The sequence below is a fragment of the Pelodiscus sinensis genome, chromosome 26 (genome assembly GCF_049634645.1).
Source record: "Pelodiscus sinensis isolate JC-2024 chromosome 26, ASM4963464v1, whole genome shotgun sequence".
Taxonomy (NCBI): Eukaryota; Metazoa; Chordata; order Testudines; family Trionychidae; genus Pelodiscus; species Pelodiscus sinensis.
The window spans coordinates 12,349,960-12,364,859 of record NC_134736.1 but is presented as its reverse complement, the minus strand read 5'-3'; positions in this window follow the sequence as shown (position 1 = coordinate 12,364,859).

Here is a 14,900-nt window from a genome sequence, read left to right as displayed (position 1 = left end):
TATTTTTAGGTTTCTTGCAACCCTGAAGGTTGTCAAAATGTAGTGCCGATCCCGGCTTGACGGAGGGAATGTGACATCTGCTACCATTACAAACTCCATCAGGATGCTGGGGGGAGGGGAGGCGCCGCAGTGCTGCAGTTACTATACTCACAGTCTCCAAGTAACTTCTGTCTGTGGCGTAGGCCAGCACCTCACCTGCTGGGAACCCACCTGGTTGGGCTGCGCTGGTGCCTACTTTGGGTAACACATTTCCCAGGGCTGCTTTGCTTCAGTGAAGTGCCAAGGGGGCTTGCATCCATGTGGGTGAACTTAGCCCTTCGGGGATAAACTGGACTGTTTCTAAGGTCACTGTTCACTAGTGGAGGCTCAGCCAGCCTGTGGGGAAAGTCCCCCCGACACTGAGAATTCAGCAGCGGTGTTGAGCCTTTGGGATTCAGGCGTCAGGATGGACGATGGGGAACAAGAGGACAGTGAACTCAGTGGGGCCACTGCTGGCTGTGGAACCGGCCGGCCTGATTCCCCTTGCCTTGCTCCTTCCAGGCTGTAATGCACCACTCAGGCAAGGCTGTGGGACGACTTTCTCCGGGCTTACCTGCTCCCCAGATTCTGCGGTATTTGGCCTCCCCCACCTGTGGGAGGCAGGGTGGTGCGATTATTCCCATTGTGCAGTGGGGAACTGAGGCACAGAGAGCGAGGTCTGGACCCTCCACACCCCATGGGCTCCTCCTTTCACTGGACTCCATAGGAATTAGCTTCCCAGTCCCTCTGAGGCTCTGGGCCTAACAAGTTCCGCTCTGCAAAGGGACTTAGGTGCCAAAGTCCATGCTCAGCTGCCTGAGCCTGGAGCGCTTCTGCCCGGAGCAGGGGCCTAAATCCTGGGCATGACGACTGTGGGGGTTCACAGCAGCCTTGCCTCAGCTGGGAGGCGTTGTCAGAGGTCACCCCAGGAACGGCCCTGCACAGAACACCACGGGCGCGGCCCCCTTGGTGCCTTCCCCCAGGGGCTGAGTCCTTACTGCTCCACGGGAGACGCCTGCGGGATGTGGTGTCAGTACCTTGCTGGCTGCTGTGCTTGGGCTGTGGATGACCCCTCCTGGCTTCTGTCTGTGAGCACAGCCCAGCCTTGAGGGTCCTCATGACAGTGACCGAACTGTCCCACTGGTTAAGGGAAGGGAGGGAACAAAGGAAGTGAGTGTTGGGGGAAGGGTCAGTTTTCGAGCTGGAACCATGAAGGAGACAGACTAAGGAGGGGGGCTGGGAGTCTAGGGGCCCAGGGACCCATCTCAAGGGGTCTGAGGCATCCTGGCCCAGACTCCTGTAGCCACGTCACGTCTGTGCTGGGCTGCACCTGGAGAAGCAATAAACCCCCCCGTTCTACTGCCTGGGGGAGCCTGTTCTTGCTGCTACGGGGCTGCAGGATTGGGGGGACCCCGACTCGCCGTCACAGCCTGTTTCAGATCCGCCCCCCAGGTAAGTGCCCTGGCCACTGAGCTCTGGGATAGTCTGAGGCGGGGGGTTCTCAGTCTCCCCTGCTGGAACAGGGCCTGGAGACTGGGTCCCCCCTGCCCAGTGTGTTGCAGACCCAGGTGCATGCTCTGGGCCCCAGAGATGCGTCCTGCCAAAATGGAGGGTTTCAGCAGGAGAGTTTGAGGGAGCACACCAGAGCCCCGGCTCTGTCCCGAGAGGCGGGTTAGAATCTCTCTGCCACACCAGCCACAGGGCGGAACCCTGCGTCCCCCTTAGACTAGGCGAGGGCCCTGCTAACGGCCTGGGGGGGGGGGGGGGAGGGCTGGGCAGCCTGCCCTGCTGTCATTGCCTCTGAGGTGGGGAGGAGGGAGATGACTGAGCCCCTCCCCTGCTCACTGGCTTAGGCTGCAGCATGCCCAGCTGTGGGCTTTGGAGGGTCCCGTTCTGCGGTGCCCTCCCCCTTTCTCCCCATGCGCGCCCAGGAGAGTGCCCTGAGACGGCACTTTGCCCTGGAGCAAGGGGCTCGCCCGACGCCTGCCCGCAGCGCGTGATGGGCAGTGCCCGGAAGGGGGCGCCGTGGCCGGGAGAGATGCCGGCCCAGGAGTGAAGTGCCCGGGGGGCCTGCACCAGGACGGAGCCAGCTCCCAGGGTGCCCGGCGGGGTGAGTCCATTGTCACGCTCAGTCAAGGGGCTGCTGACGCCGCCTTCCCTTTCCCTGAGAGTCAGCGCCAGCCCGCAGGACCCAGGTCTCCATGCGGCCTCCCGCCCAGCCCCCTGCCACGCGCCAGCCTCCTCCCGGGGTGACGCTGCCATCCAAGGGGCTCTGGGAAAGAATCGGGCCCCCTACTACTCAAAGGTGCCAAACCCGAGCGACACGCACGGCCAGGGCAGTGCTGGTGGCAGGGAGGTGGGACCGACTCCCTTTCTCTCCGCTTCGCCTCCCTTCAATCCCTGCTCTGTAGCCCAGTGCCTCTGACACAGATTTAGTCTGGGAACAGACGGGAGGCTGCGTGGTGAGATTCGCTGCTGCTAGCGTGTGCCTGTGCCCTAGAAAGGAGCCTGGCCCCTGCTGCCATGAGCCCTGCCAGTCCCCGGCTCTCTGCTTGATCAGCACCCACGGCTCTGGGGTTGGGAACTTCTCCCCCGGCGCAGGACAGGGGAAGTCAGCGTCTCATTTAGATGCTCGTTGCTGCTGCACGTAGGCTCTTCCCAGGCCTCACGCCAGCAGAGTCAGTCCCTCGGTTACTGCCTTGCCCTTCACCATGGCTCAGCTGTGAGTTCTGCCTGCTAGGTGCCCGGGGGCCCATTGCCAGCTGGGGTTCTGGCAGGCTACTGGGGAGCAAGTGTCTCACAGGCAGGGCCCAGAACCCTCTGCCTGGTGCTCCCCTCCCTTCCCATTTTGGCCAGGACAGCGCCCTGAGCCTCCTCATCTCTGCCAGCCCCGGGAAAGCGCAGGCTCCCAGGGACGGGCCCACCTTAGCTGGCTCACTGCATCCCGAGTGCCCCATCACCGTGAGTAGGGGTGTGTCCGGCCATTGGGCCGGCAGAGAGCGGGACGGTGCCTCCTTGGGTTTGTGGTGTTGCGTGTGGAGCTCCGGTGCCTCCGGATGCCCTGGCTCTATTCCTGCCTCCCAAGTCAGGCAGGGCCTGTGACCCATTCCCTGGGCAGTGCTAGCGGGGTGCGGCCGGGAAGGGTGCTGGCTTTCATAGCCAGGTAAAATATTCCTGAGCAGCAGGTACCCAGGTTTCAACTAGGAATATTAATGGTTGAGCAGTGAGGGCTGCTCCAGCCCCACAGGGCCCACCACAGTCCCTGTGCACAGCCGTGGGCCCCTCACCGAGTCGGTTAACCAGTGAGACCTAACGTTTCACCAGTTAGCCGATGAAACAGCGCGGCACGTCGGGTACCCCCCGATCCTGCACCCCGTCTGCAGAGAGAATAGAGGGTTTATTGCTCCTCCAGGCTACAGCACAGCAAGTCTGGGCCAGGATGCCTCAGCTCCTTTGGGTTGGGGGGTCCATCGCCCCCCTAGACCTCCAGCCCTCAGTGTAGGCTGACTCCATGTTCCCCAGCCAGCAACTGACCCTTCCCCCTAAGCCTCCTGTTGGTCTCTGCCTCTCTCCCTTTGTCTCTCCCCCTGGGAATCCCCTGTTGTTCCTCAGGCCAGCCCACGTATCTGGGTTAATCCACATGTGGCTGAGTCAGTGGGAATCACACAGCGCAGTGCAGAGGGACCCCGGTTGCAGAGCAGACGGCCCCCCCCCCCCCGCACCACAAACAGGGTTTGACATCCCTAATTGCAACAGAATCTGTCCGACAGAACAGCAGGGTTGAGACCAAGGGGGAGGGGTCACTCCCACAGGCGCCATGAGTAATGCAGTAGGAACAAAACGCGTCTCGGGGAACAGGACCGGCCGTCTATTAAGTACTAGAAGCGCTCTGGCTTTTGATGTCCCTCTGCTACCCAGCAGAGCCAGCGGGATCCTGGCAGGGTTTGCAGGGTTTGGAAGTTCAAGTGTCTGGCATTCAGGGTGGCTGCGTCTAGACTGGCATGATTTTGCAGAAATATTTTAACGGAAACGTTTTTCCATTAAAAGTATTTCTGCAAAAGAGCGTCTAGATTGGCAAGGATGCTTTTGCGCAAATCTAGACGCGCTTTTGTGCAAGAAAGCTCCGATGGCCATTTTAGCCATCAGGCTTTCCTGCGCAAAAAATGAAGGTGCCTGTCCACACTGGCCCTCTTGCACAAGTATTCTTGCGCAAGAGGGCTTATCCCTGAGCGGGAGCGGGAAAATATTACATTACAAAGTACATTACAAAGTCAGTGCTCTTGTGCAAATTCAAGTGGAGGCTTCGTTTGCAGGCTGGGCTGCCATACCTGGGCTGCCTCAGGGGGAGCGCTCTGGAAATAGCAGGGTAGAAGCTGCCCTGTCTGGAACCCTAGAGCTGCGCCCAGCAGCTGCTCCATCCCATCGCTGCTTTACGCTGTTGAGCTAGCACCAGTAAATCGTCTCAGCCTGGAAATTGCACCTTCAGCGCCAGGGTGGACACATCCTTCTAGCTACATAGGAGCTCCCAGACTGGGTCCTTCTAGGCCAGTGTCCCATCTTCTGACAATGAATAGTGCCAGGTGCTTCAGAGGGAATGAACCAGGTCATTTTGAGTGATCCATCCTCTATTATCCCCTATTACTTCCAGCAGTCAGGGTTAGGAACTCCCTGTGCAGAAGGTTGTGTCTCTGACTATCTTGGTTAATAGCTGTTGATGGTCCTACCCTTCATGAATTTAGTTCTTTTTCTTTAACCCAGTTATGCTTTTGGCTTTCAAACAACATCCTCTGGCAAGGAGTTCCACAGGCTGACTGTGCATTGTTTGAAGAAGTACTTCTGTAAGGGTATGTCTACACTACCCCGCTAGTTCGAACTAGGGTGGTAATGTAGGCATACCGCACTTGCAAATGAAGCCCGGGATTTGAATTTCCCAGGCTTCATTTGCATAAGCGGGGCGCCGCCATTTTTAAATCCCCGCTCGTTCGAATCCCGTGCAGCGCGGCTACACGCGGCACGAACTAGGTAGTTCGAACTAGGCTTCCTAGTTCGAACTACTGTTACTCCTCGTGGAACTTTTCCGCCCCAGCCTTTGCCAGTGTAGACACAGCCTACGCGGCAGGCCAGGACGGCGTTCGACCTGTCCTGGGAGGCAAAGGGGTAGCATAGGACTAGTGCTAATGAGGGGTGTGGCAAGGAGAGAGCCCAGAGGGGCAGGAAATCCAAACTTTCTACTTGTACGTAGGGAAGGAGTGCTCTTGGAGTCCCCAAATATGGGACCCCGTGTGGCCCCCACATCTCACCCCCAGGAATGGCCCTGCAGGGGGCTTTTCGGTTTGAACATATTGTGCAAACCATCCTCCCCGCAGCCCTAAATGCCCTCATGGGACACCAGCGAGCCCTACGTGCATTGGGCCCCGCTACGGGACTCTCACTTGCAAGGGAGGTGCACTTTAAATGTTCTTCCTAGCTGGTGAGTGTGTGCAGCAGAATGGCAGAGGCGCCCTGTTCCCACGGGCCTGCCCTGCTCCAGGGAGACAGGCGCCATTTTGTGTTCCAGTCCCCAGTGTCACAGGGTGAGTCACAGGCCTGTGCTCGCCCTCAGGGAGACTTTACTTTTGTTCTTTGTTTGCCTTAAGCTGAAGGCAGAGCTAGCTGTGCAATACAAATGCCTGGGCAAACATCAGACATCTCTGGTGCAAGGGCACCAGGCCCTCGGAGAGGTGCAGTGACTTTCTGACTAAAAAGGAATCACAAGCGAAGGGCATGATGGCTCCCCGCTCAGTGAAAGAGAAGAGCTCGAGCCTTCATGCCGAGGCTGCACGAGGCTTTGACGGTACCCGCTAGTGGAGGCAGTGGCGAGAGAAGAGCTATTTTTCCTCCCGCGGGTGGGAAGAGTGACATTTGCAGGGCTTAGAAGCTGGTGCCTGGCAGGGGAAGCGGGTGCGATGGAGCGTGAGCGCTCAAGAGGTGCTTCGAAAACATTCTGTTCCAGAAACAAACTTTCCACGGAAGTTCCATTGCCGGAACCACGTGGGCGGAGAAGAGGCCTCCAAGTGGCTGCGGGAAAGAGACGCTTCCCTCTACCTGCCTTTCCCCCGACCTTCAGTCTCTAAACACAAGAACTGGGAAGGGCGTGCCGTGGGCACAGCATCCACAGAGCAGCCCGTGGGGAGCTGAGGCCACGACTCAGGGCCCCGCCGAGGAAATGGCAGCTGAAACGCCGCGGGAAAACAGGAACAATTGGGAACTTTTTAAACAAAGTGCACTCAAGTGCCAGATTGGGGAACAGCCGCGACAGGCCCGTCAGTGGCTGTTAGCCCAGGTGGTCCAGCATGCAGCCCTCTCTGCTCCGGATGGCCCTAAAGCTCCAGCTGTCCGGAGCTGGGACTCAATGACAGGGGGAATCTCTCAGTAATTGCCCTGTTCTGTATGTGTCCTTGGGGCACCTGGCATTGGGGCTGCCAGGGCACTGGGCTGGCCGGGCCTTTCGCCATTCCTACGGAGCTTGGGTAGGAAGCATTTCCTCCCCTCTCAGAGCTGTATGTGGGACTGGCATGGGCCCGCAGGCGCCAGAGGGAAGAGGACCGAGATCGGGTGGCCCAGAGCTGAGCCTGCAGGAGAGAATGGAAGGAATCGAATGGCGGCTGGGATCCGACAGGGAGTAGCAGCCCTCAGGCAAGCGGCTCTGGAGTTCCACACCAGATCTGCAGGGGCCAGCAAGGAAGCCGGGCAAAAGCCCCGGGGTTAAGGCCCTGAAGGGGATTCCGACTCCTCGTGTGTCATGTAACCTCTGGGCCTTGCTCTTCTGCCTGCCCCGTTTCACACCTCTTCTCTGCCTTAGGGGCCCTTTGGTGCGGGGCCTGTCCCCTGTTCTGGGTAAGTCCCCCAAGGGCCTGCATCTCAGCTGTGGGCTCCGGCTCTGCACGTAATGCCGGTGCCCCTGAAACCTGGGCCCGAGGGGTCCCAAAAACGCCAGCCCCAGGTGTCCCTGGGCCAAAGGCAGCAGCACATGGGGAAAGAGAACAGGAAGGTTGCCTAGCAACTTCCAAGCCTTACTTTATGGATGAGAAAGCTAATGCAAGCTGGAAGCTGGGGTGGGGGAACTCGGCACAGAATGTGTAGTCAAGCCTAGCTAATTTTCACCCCCTTAGCTCTCAGACACCAATCCCAAAATCCCACCCCCATCCCTCTGCAGAGATCCTGCAACGAGGTCTCCTGTGACTAAGATTCTGTTGCCTTTATTAACATTCCACACAACAAGTGCTGTTAAAAACAGGTGAAGATTGCAAAGCAAAGCACTCGGCAGGCAGGAAACCCCAGAGTAACCTTAACTCTGCCCCATGTGCATATCCATTCTGCCACAGGGCAGCCACTGACGGACAGACGTTGAGAGCTGTTGTCAAAAATCTGACCACTCTGCCTTCTGGGCCTCTGTTCCCCATTGTAATACCAGTCGGCTCAGTAGAAGGGGAACCAATCTCCTTGGGCACTGGCTGGCTAGAGTAATCAGGAAGGGATTACACGAAGAGAGCGTAGGAGAAGGGAAGACGGTGGTTCAGCACTGGAATCGGTTGCCCAGGGAGGCTGTGGAATCTCCGTCACTGGGGCTTTTTAAGAGCAGGTTGGACAAACAGCGTTACCAGGCTTCGGGAAAGCGCTAGCTACGTCCATGGATGATCGGGCCGTCAATGGCTGTTAGCTGGGATGGGCAGGGAGGTCCCTGGCTTCTGTGTCAGAGGCTGGGAATGGGCGACAGGGGACGGATCACTCCATGCTTCCCTGTTCTGTTCACGCCCGCTGGGGCACTTGGCATTGGCCACTGCTGGCAGGCAGGACACTGGTCTGGATGGACTGACCCAGTGTGGCCGTTCTAATGATCTTATATACCTGCCCGGGATGCTCTAGATGGTGCTGGGTCCTGCCGTGAGGGCAGGGGACTGGACTGGATGCCCTGGTGAGACCCCTTCCAGCTCTACGATCTCTGCGATTCCACGAGAACACAAGGAATCAAGGACTCGTAGGGTGTGCAGAGAACAGCGTGAATTGCCCGCAGCAACGCTAGGAGTCCAGGTAACAAGACAACCTGGTATAGCCCATTTGGGGGCAGAAATTCAATCTTGTGGGTATTACTGGGGGTGGGGGAGCCACATGACTGGTCATAATCAATTTAGACACGACTGCGTCAGCCAATGCGGAAGGGGAGCCACTCGGGCTAACAGGCATGACCTGTTTCCAAGGCACCCATAGCTTGGGGGCGTGGATGCTGGGGGTTAGTTGTGTCTGCCACCGACCAAGGGACCCTCCTAGGGACCAGGACGATTGACCCTTTCCGCTCCCCTCTGCCATGCGCAGACACCCTGGGGGGCTGCCCTCTGAGGGGCACACGGCAGAGGTGAACAGCAGGCAGGAGCCGGAGGGCTGGGCGCTCCCGGTTGGGCTGCCTGCTAAGCAGCCAGCAGCCAGGCAGGTTAAAAGGGCCCCAGCCCTGAGCCCCCAGGGGCCACTGAAGGGGCTGAAGCCCCTCCTGAGAGCTGTCCTGGGGCCCTGCTTGCTGCTCCCCTTCCCATCACTGCCAGGGAGTGAGGGGAAAGCTCCCAGCAGGCATCCCTGCATCCCTCTCCCTCCTGGGGCAGAGGAGTGAGTGTCCGTAGGGGAGAGCAAGCAGCATCCTGCTGCGAATCTTGGGGGGGGGGTCTTGAGCTCCCTGCCCTCCCTAAATGGTGCCCTTGACCCCCACTCTGCACCACACACCCCAGCCCCTGCCTAGAGCCCCCCACACTCCCAGCCCAGAGCCTCCTGCACCCCGAACCCCTGCCTAGAGCCCCCTGCACCTCCAGCCCAGAGCCCCCCACTCCCCCAGCCCTTGCGCTGAGCCCCCCCACACCTCCAGCCTCTGTCCAGAGCGCCCCACTCGCCCAGCCCTCGCCCTGAGCCCCCCACACCCCCAGCCCAGAGCCCCCCACTCCCCCAGCCCTTGCGCTGAGCCCCCCACACCTCCAGCCCCTGCCCAGAGCCCCCACTCCCCCAGCCCAGAGCCCCCAACACTCCCAGGCCCTGCCCAGAGCCCCCAACACTCCCAGGCCCTGCCCAGAGCCCCCGTACCTCCATCCCCTGCCCAGAGCCCCCCACACTCCCAAGCCCTGCCCAGAGTCCCCCACTCCCCCAGTCCTTGCCCTGAGCCCCCTGCACCCCCAGCCCCTTCCCAGAGCTCCCTGCACCCCCAACCCTTGCCCTGACTTCTGCACCCCCACATCCTCCCCTGCCTGAGCCTCTCCTCACCCCCCCACTATGATGTGCTCCATCCCACACGTGAATTTCTTGCAAGTACTGTCATATCATAATCCCTGAGCTCCCCTCCCCATGTGTGTGTGTGCGCACGCGGGTGGGTGGGTGGGTATGTGTGGGGTGTGTAACACAGAGGAGTGACCACTGAAGAGAGCTGAGGCACAGGTGCAAGCAGAATCAGTCAGACCAGTCATGTCTCACCTGGTGCTTTAATAGGGCCAAGTCAAAACTAATTCTGAGCCAACTCAGCTGGGAGGAAGAATTTAATCAGAAAGTCTGAATGATAATTGGGAATCACTTCGGAGCCCAAACGCCCCAGTCCCACAGCTGGGGACAGGCTGTGCTGGTTTAGAAAACTGGCCTGGTTTTAGAGGGACGGGCAGGCAGCTATAGGAATAATGTTAAAAGACTGGCAAGCAGTGGAGGAAGGGAAGGGCAGAGCAGAGCACTGAGTGTGCTGAAGGTAAGCACTGTGACTCCAGGGCTAAGGTAAGCAAAGGTACGCAAGGACAAATAGATGCCAGCAGAATTACAGGCACTAAGAAGGAGATTTTTACAGGAACACAAAGAGCCTTGCCAATGGCACCTACCCATTGCGAGAGAGGAAGGGCAAATTGTCAGTGCTACTGCAGGAAAGGCAGCCATGGTGTGCCGGTCCGTCGGGTACCCCCGATCCTGCACCCCCATCCGCAGCAAGATGAGACTCCGCCAGCCAGTAGAACAGGGGGGTTATTGCTTCTCCAGGTACAGCCCAGCACAGCTGTGATGTGTCTACAGGAGTCAGGGCCAGGCAGCCTGGGACCCCTTGGGGTAGGGGTAGGGGGCCTCTGACCTCTCAGTACTCAGCTTCATGTCATCCCAGCAAAAACTGCCTCTCCCAAAACCACGGAACACACATTCCCCAGGTAGCCACACCCCTTCCTTTGTTCAGGTGAGAAGCCCCTGCCGGCCATGGTCTACAGACTCTACATGCTGGAGCTCAGGGGTGACCCCCTGCTGGGCAGTACTTACACACAGGCCAGTGGGGGTCACCCACAGCCCAAGCATAGCGACCAGCGAGTGGCCAGCACCCGCTGCATCACACATGGTCCACAACCATTTCTGTTCTGTGCTTGGGTGGGAGAAATAGTCTCATTCATCTTGGAGCAGTGGCCCTCAATGGGTTGAGAACCCCTGCTCTGGAGGATGTCAACCCAAAGCAGCTCAAGGTATGTGTGCGAGAGACAGAGGGGTGAGGTAACATCTTTTACTGAACCAACTTCTGTTGAGGAAAGAGGCTCTCCCGCTCTACAGAGCTCTGCTTCAGGTCTGGGGCCATGGCTACACTCTGGGGATGATTGATGCTGCTGCGATCCACCTTCCGGAGTTCAATTTAGCAGGTCTAGTTAAGACTCATGAAATCAAACTCAGAGGGTGCCCCTGTTGGTGCTGGTATTCCTGCTCCTGCAAGGAGTAAGGGAAACTGACGAGCATTTGTTCCCATCGGCCTCCCACTGCAAGGTCGGGGGGAAACAGGAATCAAGGCACATTGGCTCCAGCTACATAATTAACATAGCTGGAGTTGTGCATCTTGATTCGACCTTGCCCTGTGGTATAGACCTGGCCAGGGAAAGTCCTCCCAGTGTGGCAGCTAAACACAGGGTGGAAAAGCTTGTTTAGCATGGGCAGTTCGCACATATTCCCAAGGACCACCCGAGGTAGGTAGAGCAGTCCATTGACACCTCTGCGGTCATAGGATACACCTGGAGGCACGGTTGTAATAAACCGTCAATCAAGTGTCTCTGCCAGTCCGTGGTCTTGACTGCCCGTGGAATTGTACATGTCAGTATGGTGGCACATCGGGGTTCCCCTGCCTCCTGCACCCCCGTGGTGGCACGAACAGATTCCACCAGCGAGTAGAACAGAGGGAGTTTATTGCTTCTCCAGGATACAGCACAGCACAGATGTAATCCGGTTACAGGGCAGGCCTAGGATGCCTCAGCCCCCCTTGAGATGGAGGAGACTTGACCCCTAAATCCCAGCCCCTTGCTTAGGCTGCTTCCTCCATGATACCTGCCTCCCCTCCTTCCTTTATTTCTCTCCCTGGGAGGCAACTGGTCGGACAGGTTGGGAGCCCCTTGTATAATGGCTACAAACAGCTGCCAGTGGAGGTCACCCACAGTCAAAGCCCTGGCTGGGTTGATTTAGTTGGGATTGGTCCTGCCTAGAGCAGGGGGCTGGACTTGACCTTCTGGGGTCTCTTCCAGTTCGATGGTTCTATGATTCTACAGCCCACTGCCCAGCATAGCAACCAGCAAGGTACCCCCCACTAGTCACAGTCAGCTCCCAGGTTTGCCTTTTGAAAGGATGTGCAGGGTTCCTTTGAGGGTGTGGGTGGAGAGGCCAGATCTGGAGCCATTGCCTTGTGAACGGGGTTCACCCACGGGTGACAGGGTGCTTTTGCCTTTTATCATTGTCCTGTGAGAGTTCCTCTGAGCGCTCGGTCCCAAAGCCGCTCCTCTGTAACTCTCTCCTGGAGGCCATGTGCCTGGGATGGGGGCAGCAGAGACTCCGGGAGGGGCGTGGGGTGCTGTGGAGAGCCAGCTCAAGATGGGCTCCTCGTGTGCGCGTTGGCCAAAGGCTCTCATGAGATCCTGGGGCGAATAAACCGGGCAATCCCCCAGAGAAGCCAAGGGGTGATTTCACACCTGTCTTTGGCACTGATGCAGCTGCTGCTGGAATCTGGTGCAAGGGCCAGGTGCCCACAATCCAGAGCGGATGGTGATGAATTTCACAGCGTCCAAAGAAACGCCGTGAGCAGGGTGAAGGGTTGGAAAACCTGCCTGCCAGCGACAGACTCCCAGAGCTCCCTCGCCTTAGCTCAGCAACGAGAAAGCTAACGGGGGACTTGGCCTGCGAGTATCCAGGTGGGAAACAAATATTCAGCAATCAGCTCTTCAGTCTCCGTGCGACACTGATCACATGGTCCAGTGGGTGGGGGTTGAAGCTAGGCAAACTTCCACTAGAATTAAGGCAGACACTGGCCCGCATTTTTAACAGGGGAGTAATTAGCTATTGGAACAATTTACCCAGCGTTGCGGTGGATTCTCAATCACTGGCAATTTTTAAATCAAGATGGGCTGTTTCTCTAAAAGCTCCCCTCCCCCTCAGATCCTGTGACTGTTCGCACCCCGGGCTTCACACCTGGCACACGACCGTACTCATCTCTGTACAAAATCGGCCGCGTGAGCTAACATTTGAAACTGCTAACTTGCTGGCCAACAGTCTTGTTACATGTAAAGTTCTGAACACAGTCTGCAATCCCAACAGACACGTCTGGGAAGGGGAAAACTTGTTTCTCAAAGACAAAGGGCAGGCAGACGCCCCAGTCAGCAAAAGGGATGGGTCATCACCTGTCCAGTGACCATTCTTTGGCAAGGAAGGGGGGCAGGAGTGAACATCTGCCTCTTAGCAAACAGCTGTGAAAACCCTCTCCCCCACCAAACTCCATGTCCCCTTGCTCTGGGCTGAAAAGAACTTGGGCTAGGGAAACGCTACAGAGAGCTAAGGACGTGAGGGACAACCACCCCCACCCCAGCTCTGCCTATCCGCCTCAGAAGACAGAGGAACCAGCTGTTGGACTTTGGGAGCCACGTTTGGACACGTGGCAAGGGACTTCACTGTGAGCCGCTGGAGTGTTACGGTCAGAACTCCTTTTACCCCTGCTGCCCTGCCACCATTCCTGCCTTCGACGCCTGCTTACAACCCCCTCTCCTGGAGCTGGACTCAGAACTGAGCCAGTGCTGGGAGCTGGGGGAAGCGCCATGTGATGTGCCAAGCTGTTGTGTGTTCCCCTTTGAGGGGCAATAGACCTAGTATCTCTGCGCTGCCCAGGAGAGGGCTGGGCCCTGCAGGATACGTGGGGTTGGGGGCCAACCCAGGCCCAGGAGTGTGTAAGCAAGGCTGGCAGAAGCTGATGTTTGGGAGGGGCTGGGCCATGGTGCGGCTTTCCCAGACCCTCAGGGTAGGGAAGTGGCAAAGATCGGCTGGGGGAAGGTCCTGAGGCGGGGGAGTCTGTTCCTGGGGCTTGGGAGGGGCGTGTCTACAGCAAGGCCTCAGTGAGTGACGGGCCGGGTTCAAGAATTTCGGGGCCTTCTTCGCAATGGCAATAGAGGGGGCCCCTCTTCTCTGGCAGGTCCTGCCTCAGGGCGGAGGGGGGGGGGAGGAGGACAGGCATGGGGTAAGGTGGCCCTGGGGTCAGGGCCTGTTGGATTCGTGTCCTGATGCAGCGGGGCAGGCATGGCTCCTCACTCTGGCCACAGAGCACAGATGGGGCCTTGTTCTGCCCCCTTCCTGCCCGTGGGGGCAGGTCCTTGGGGGGGGAGTCACAGTGTGTAGCAAAGTGCACAGGAGCTTGTGTCTCCCCGTGTGTCTGTCTGGCCCTGAGGGGTGTCCTGGGGGCTCGGCGAGTGGCGGGAGGGCCGGGCGTACTGAGAGGCACGGTGTCTGTACTCTGTCTAGCACACCGGGGGGCATCGCTCGGCGTGGCAGATTCGGGGGCAGCGCCCCATGGCCTGACCTGATCCCATCGGATCCAGGGGTTCCCGTTCGGTTCTGTGGCTCCCGGCCCTGGGGCTCCACGCGCACGTGGGTGTCTGTGTAAGTAGGTCAGAGGCAGCTTGCTGAGCTGCACTGTGTGGGCACGGCTCAGCTGCACAAGGCTGGTTGCAGGGGGTGTTTGTCCTGATTTCCTGGTTTCCACCCACCCAAGGCTCCGATGCTCGGTGGAGTTTAAAAAGCACAGTTGTGGGAAAGGCCCGTGTCCCTCTGCCAAGGACCTGCCTGGCAGGGCAGGACGCACCTCCCGTGGCCCCCATGCCCAGCTCTTCTTTCACCCTTTGCGAGCAGCCCCTCGGGACCTGCCGGCCTTGTGGCTCGGGGGTGAAACTGGTGCTCGATAGCCAGGCATGTCGCACCCGCCGAGGGCAGGAAAAGTACAGGCCATGTGCAAGATGCCCCTTATGGATGGGAGTAACACCCCTCCTGGGGCCCTGCCCCTTAGAACAAGCGTGGGCCCGCTTGGAGCATGGCTGTGCTCTGGAAGGGTGATTCCTGTGTCCCATAGCGATGTATGGGCAGCCACATTGTGTACACCCACCCCTCACCCGCTGTCACCAGTCGGATCTGTGGGGCTGCTCTTCCACTCGCCCACCTGGGTCAGGCCACCAAAGGCCTGTGGTTACTAGGGGGGGGGCGATGCCCTGCTTTTAGGGGCCCAGTCCTGATCTCTAAGGGGTCACATAGACGCCTATTGCCCCCACCCCTGTCATGATTTTTCCCACTTGTCGGCTGGCCAGGGCAGTGTCACACCGACCCGGGGAGGAGAGGAGACTGGCTCTGGCTACTGTCTGCTTTTCTCTCCCAGAGATCTTGTACAGCCCATGGGGGCAGGGTGCAAGAGGCTGAGAGCAGAGACACTCCGGCAAACCTGCTCCTGCCCCCAGGACGGAGACCCCCAGAACTCGCCACCTGGCTCGAGATGCTGGCTGCTGTTTGCTCCCCAGGTGCAGGCACAGCGCTGGAGCCTCCTTGCAGGGCCTGCGCCTTTAAGTGCTTGA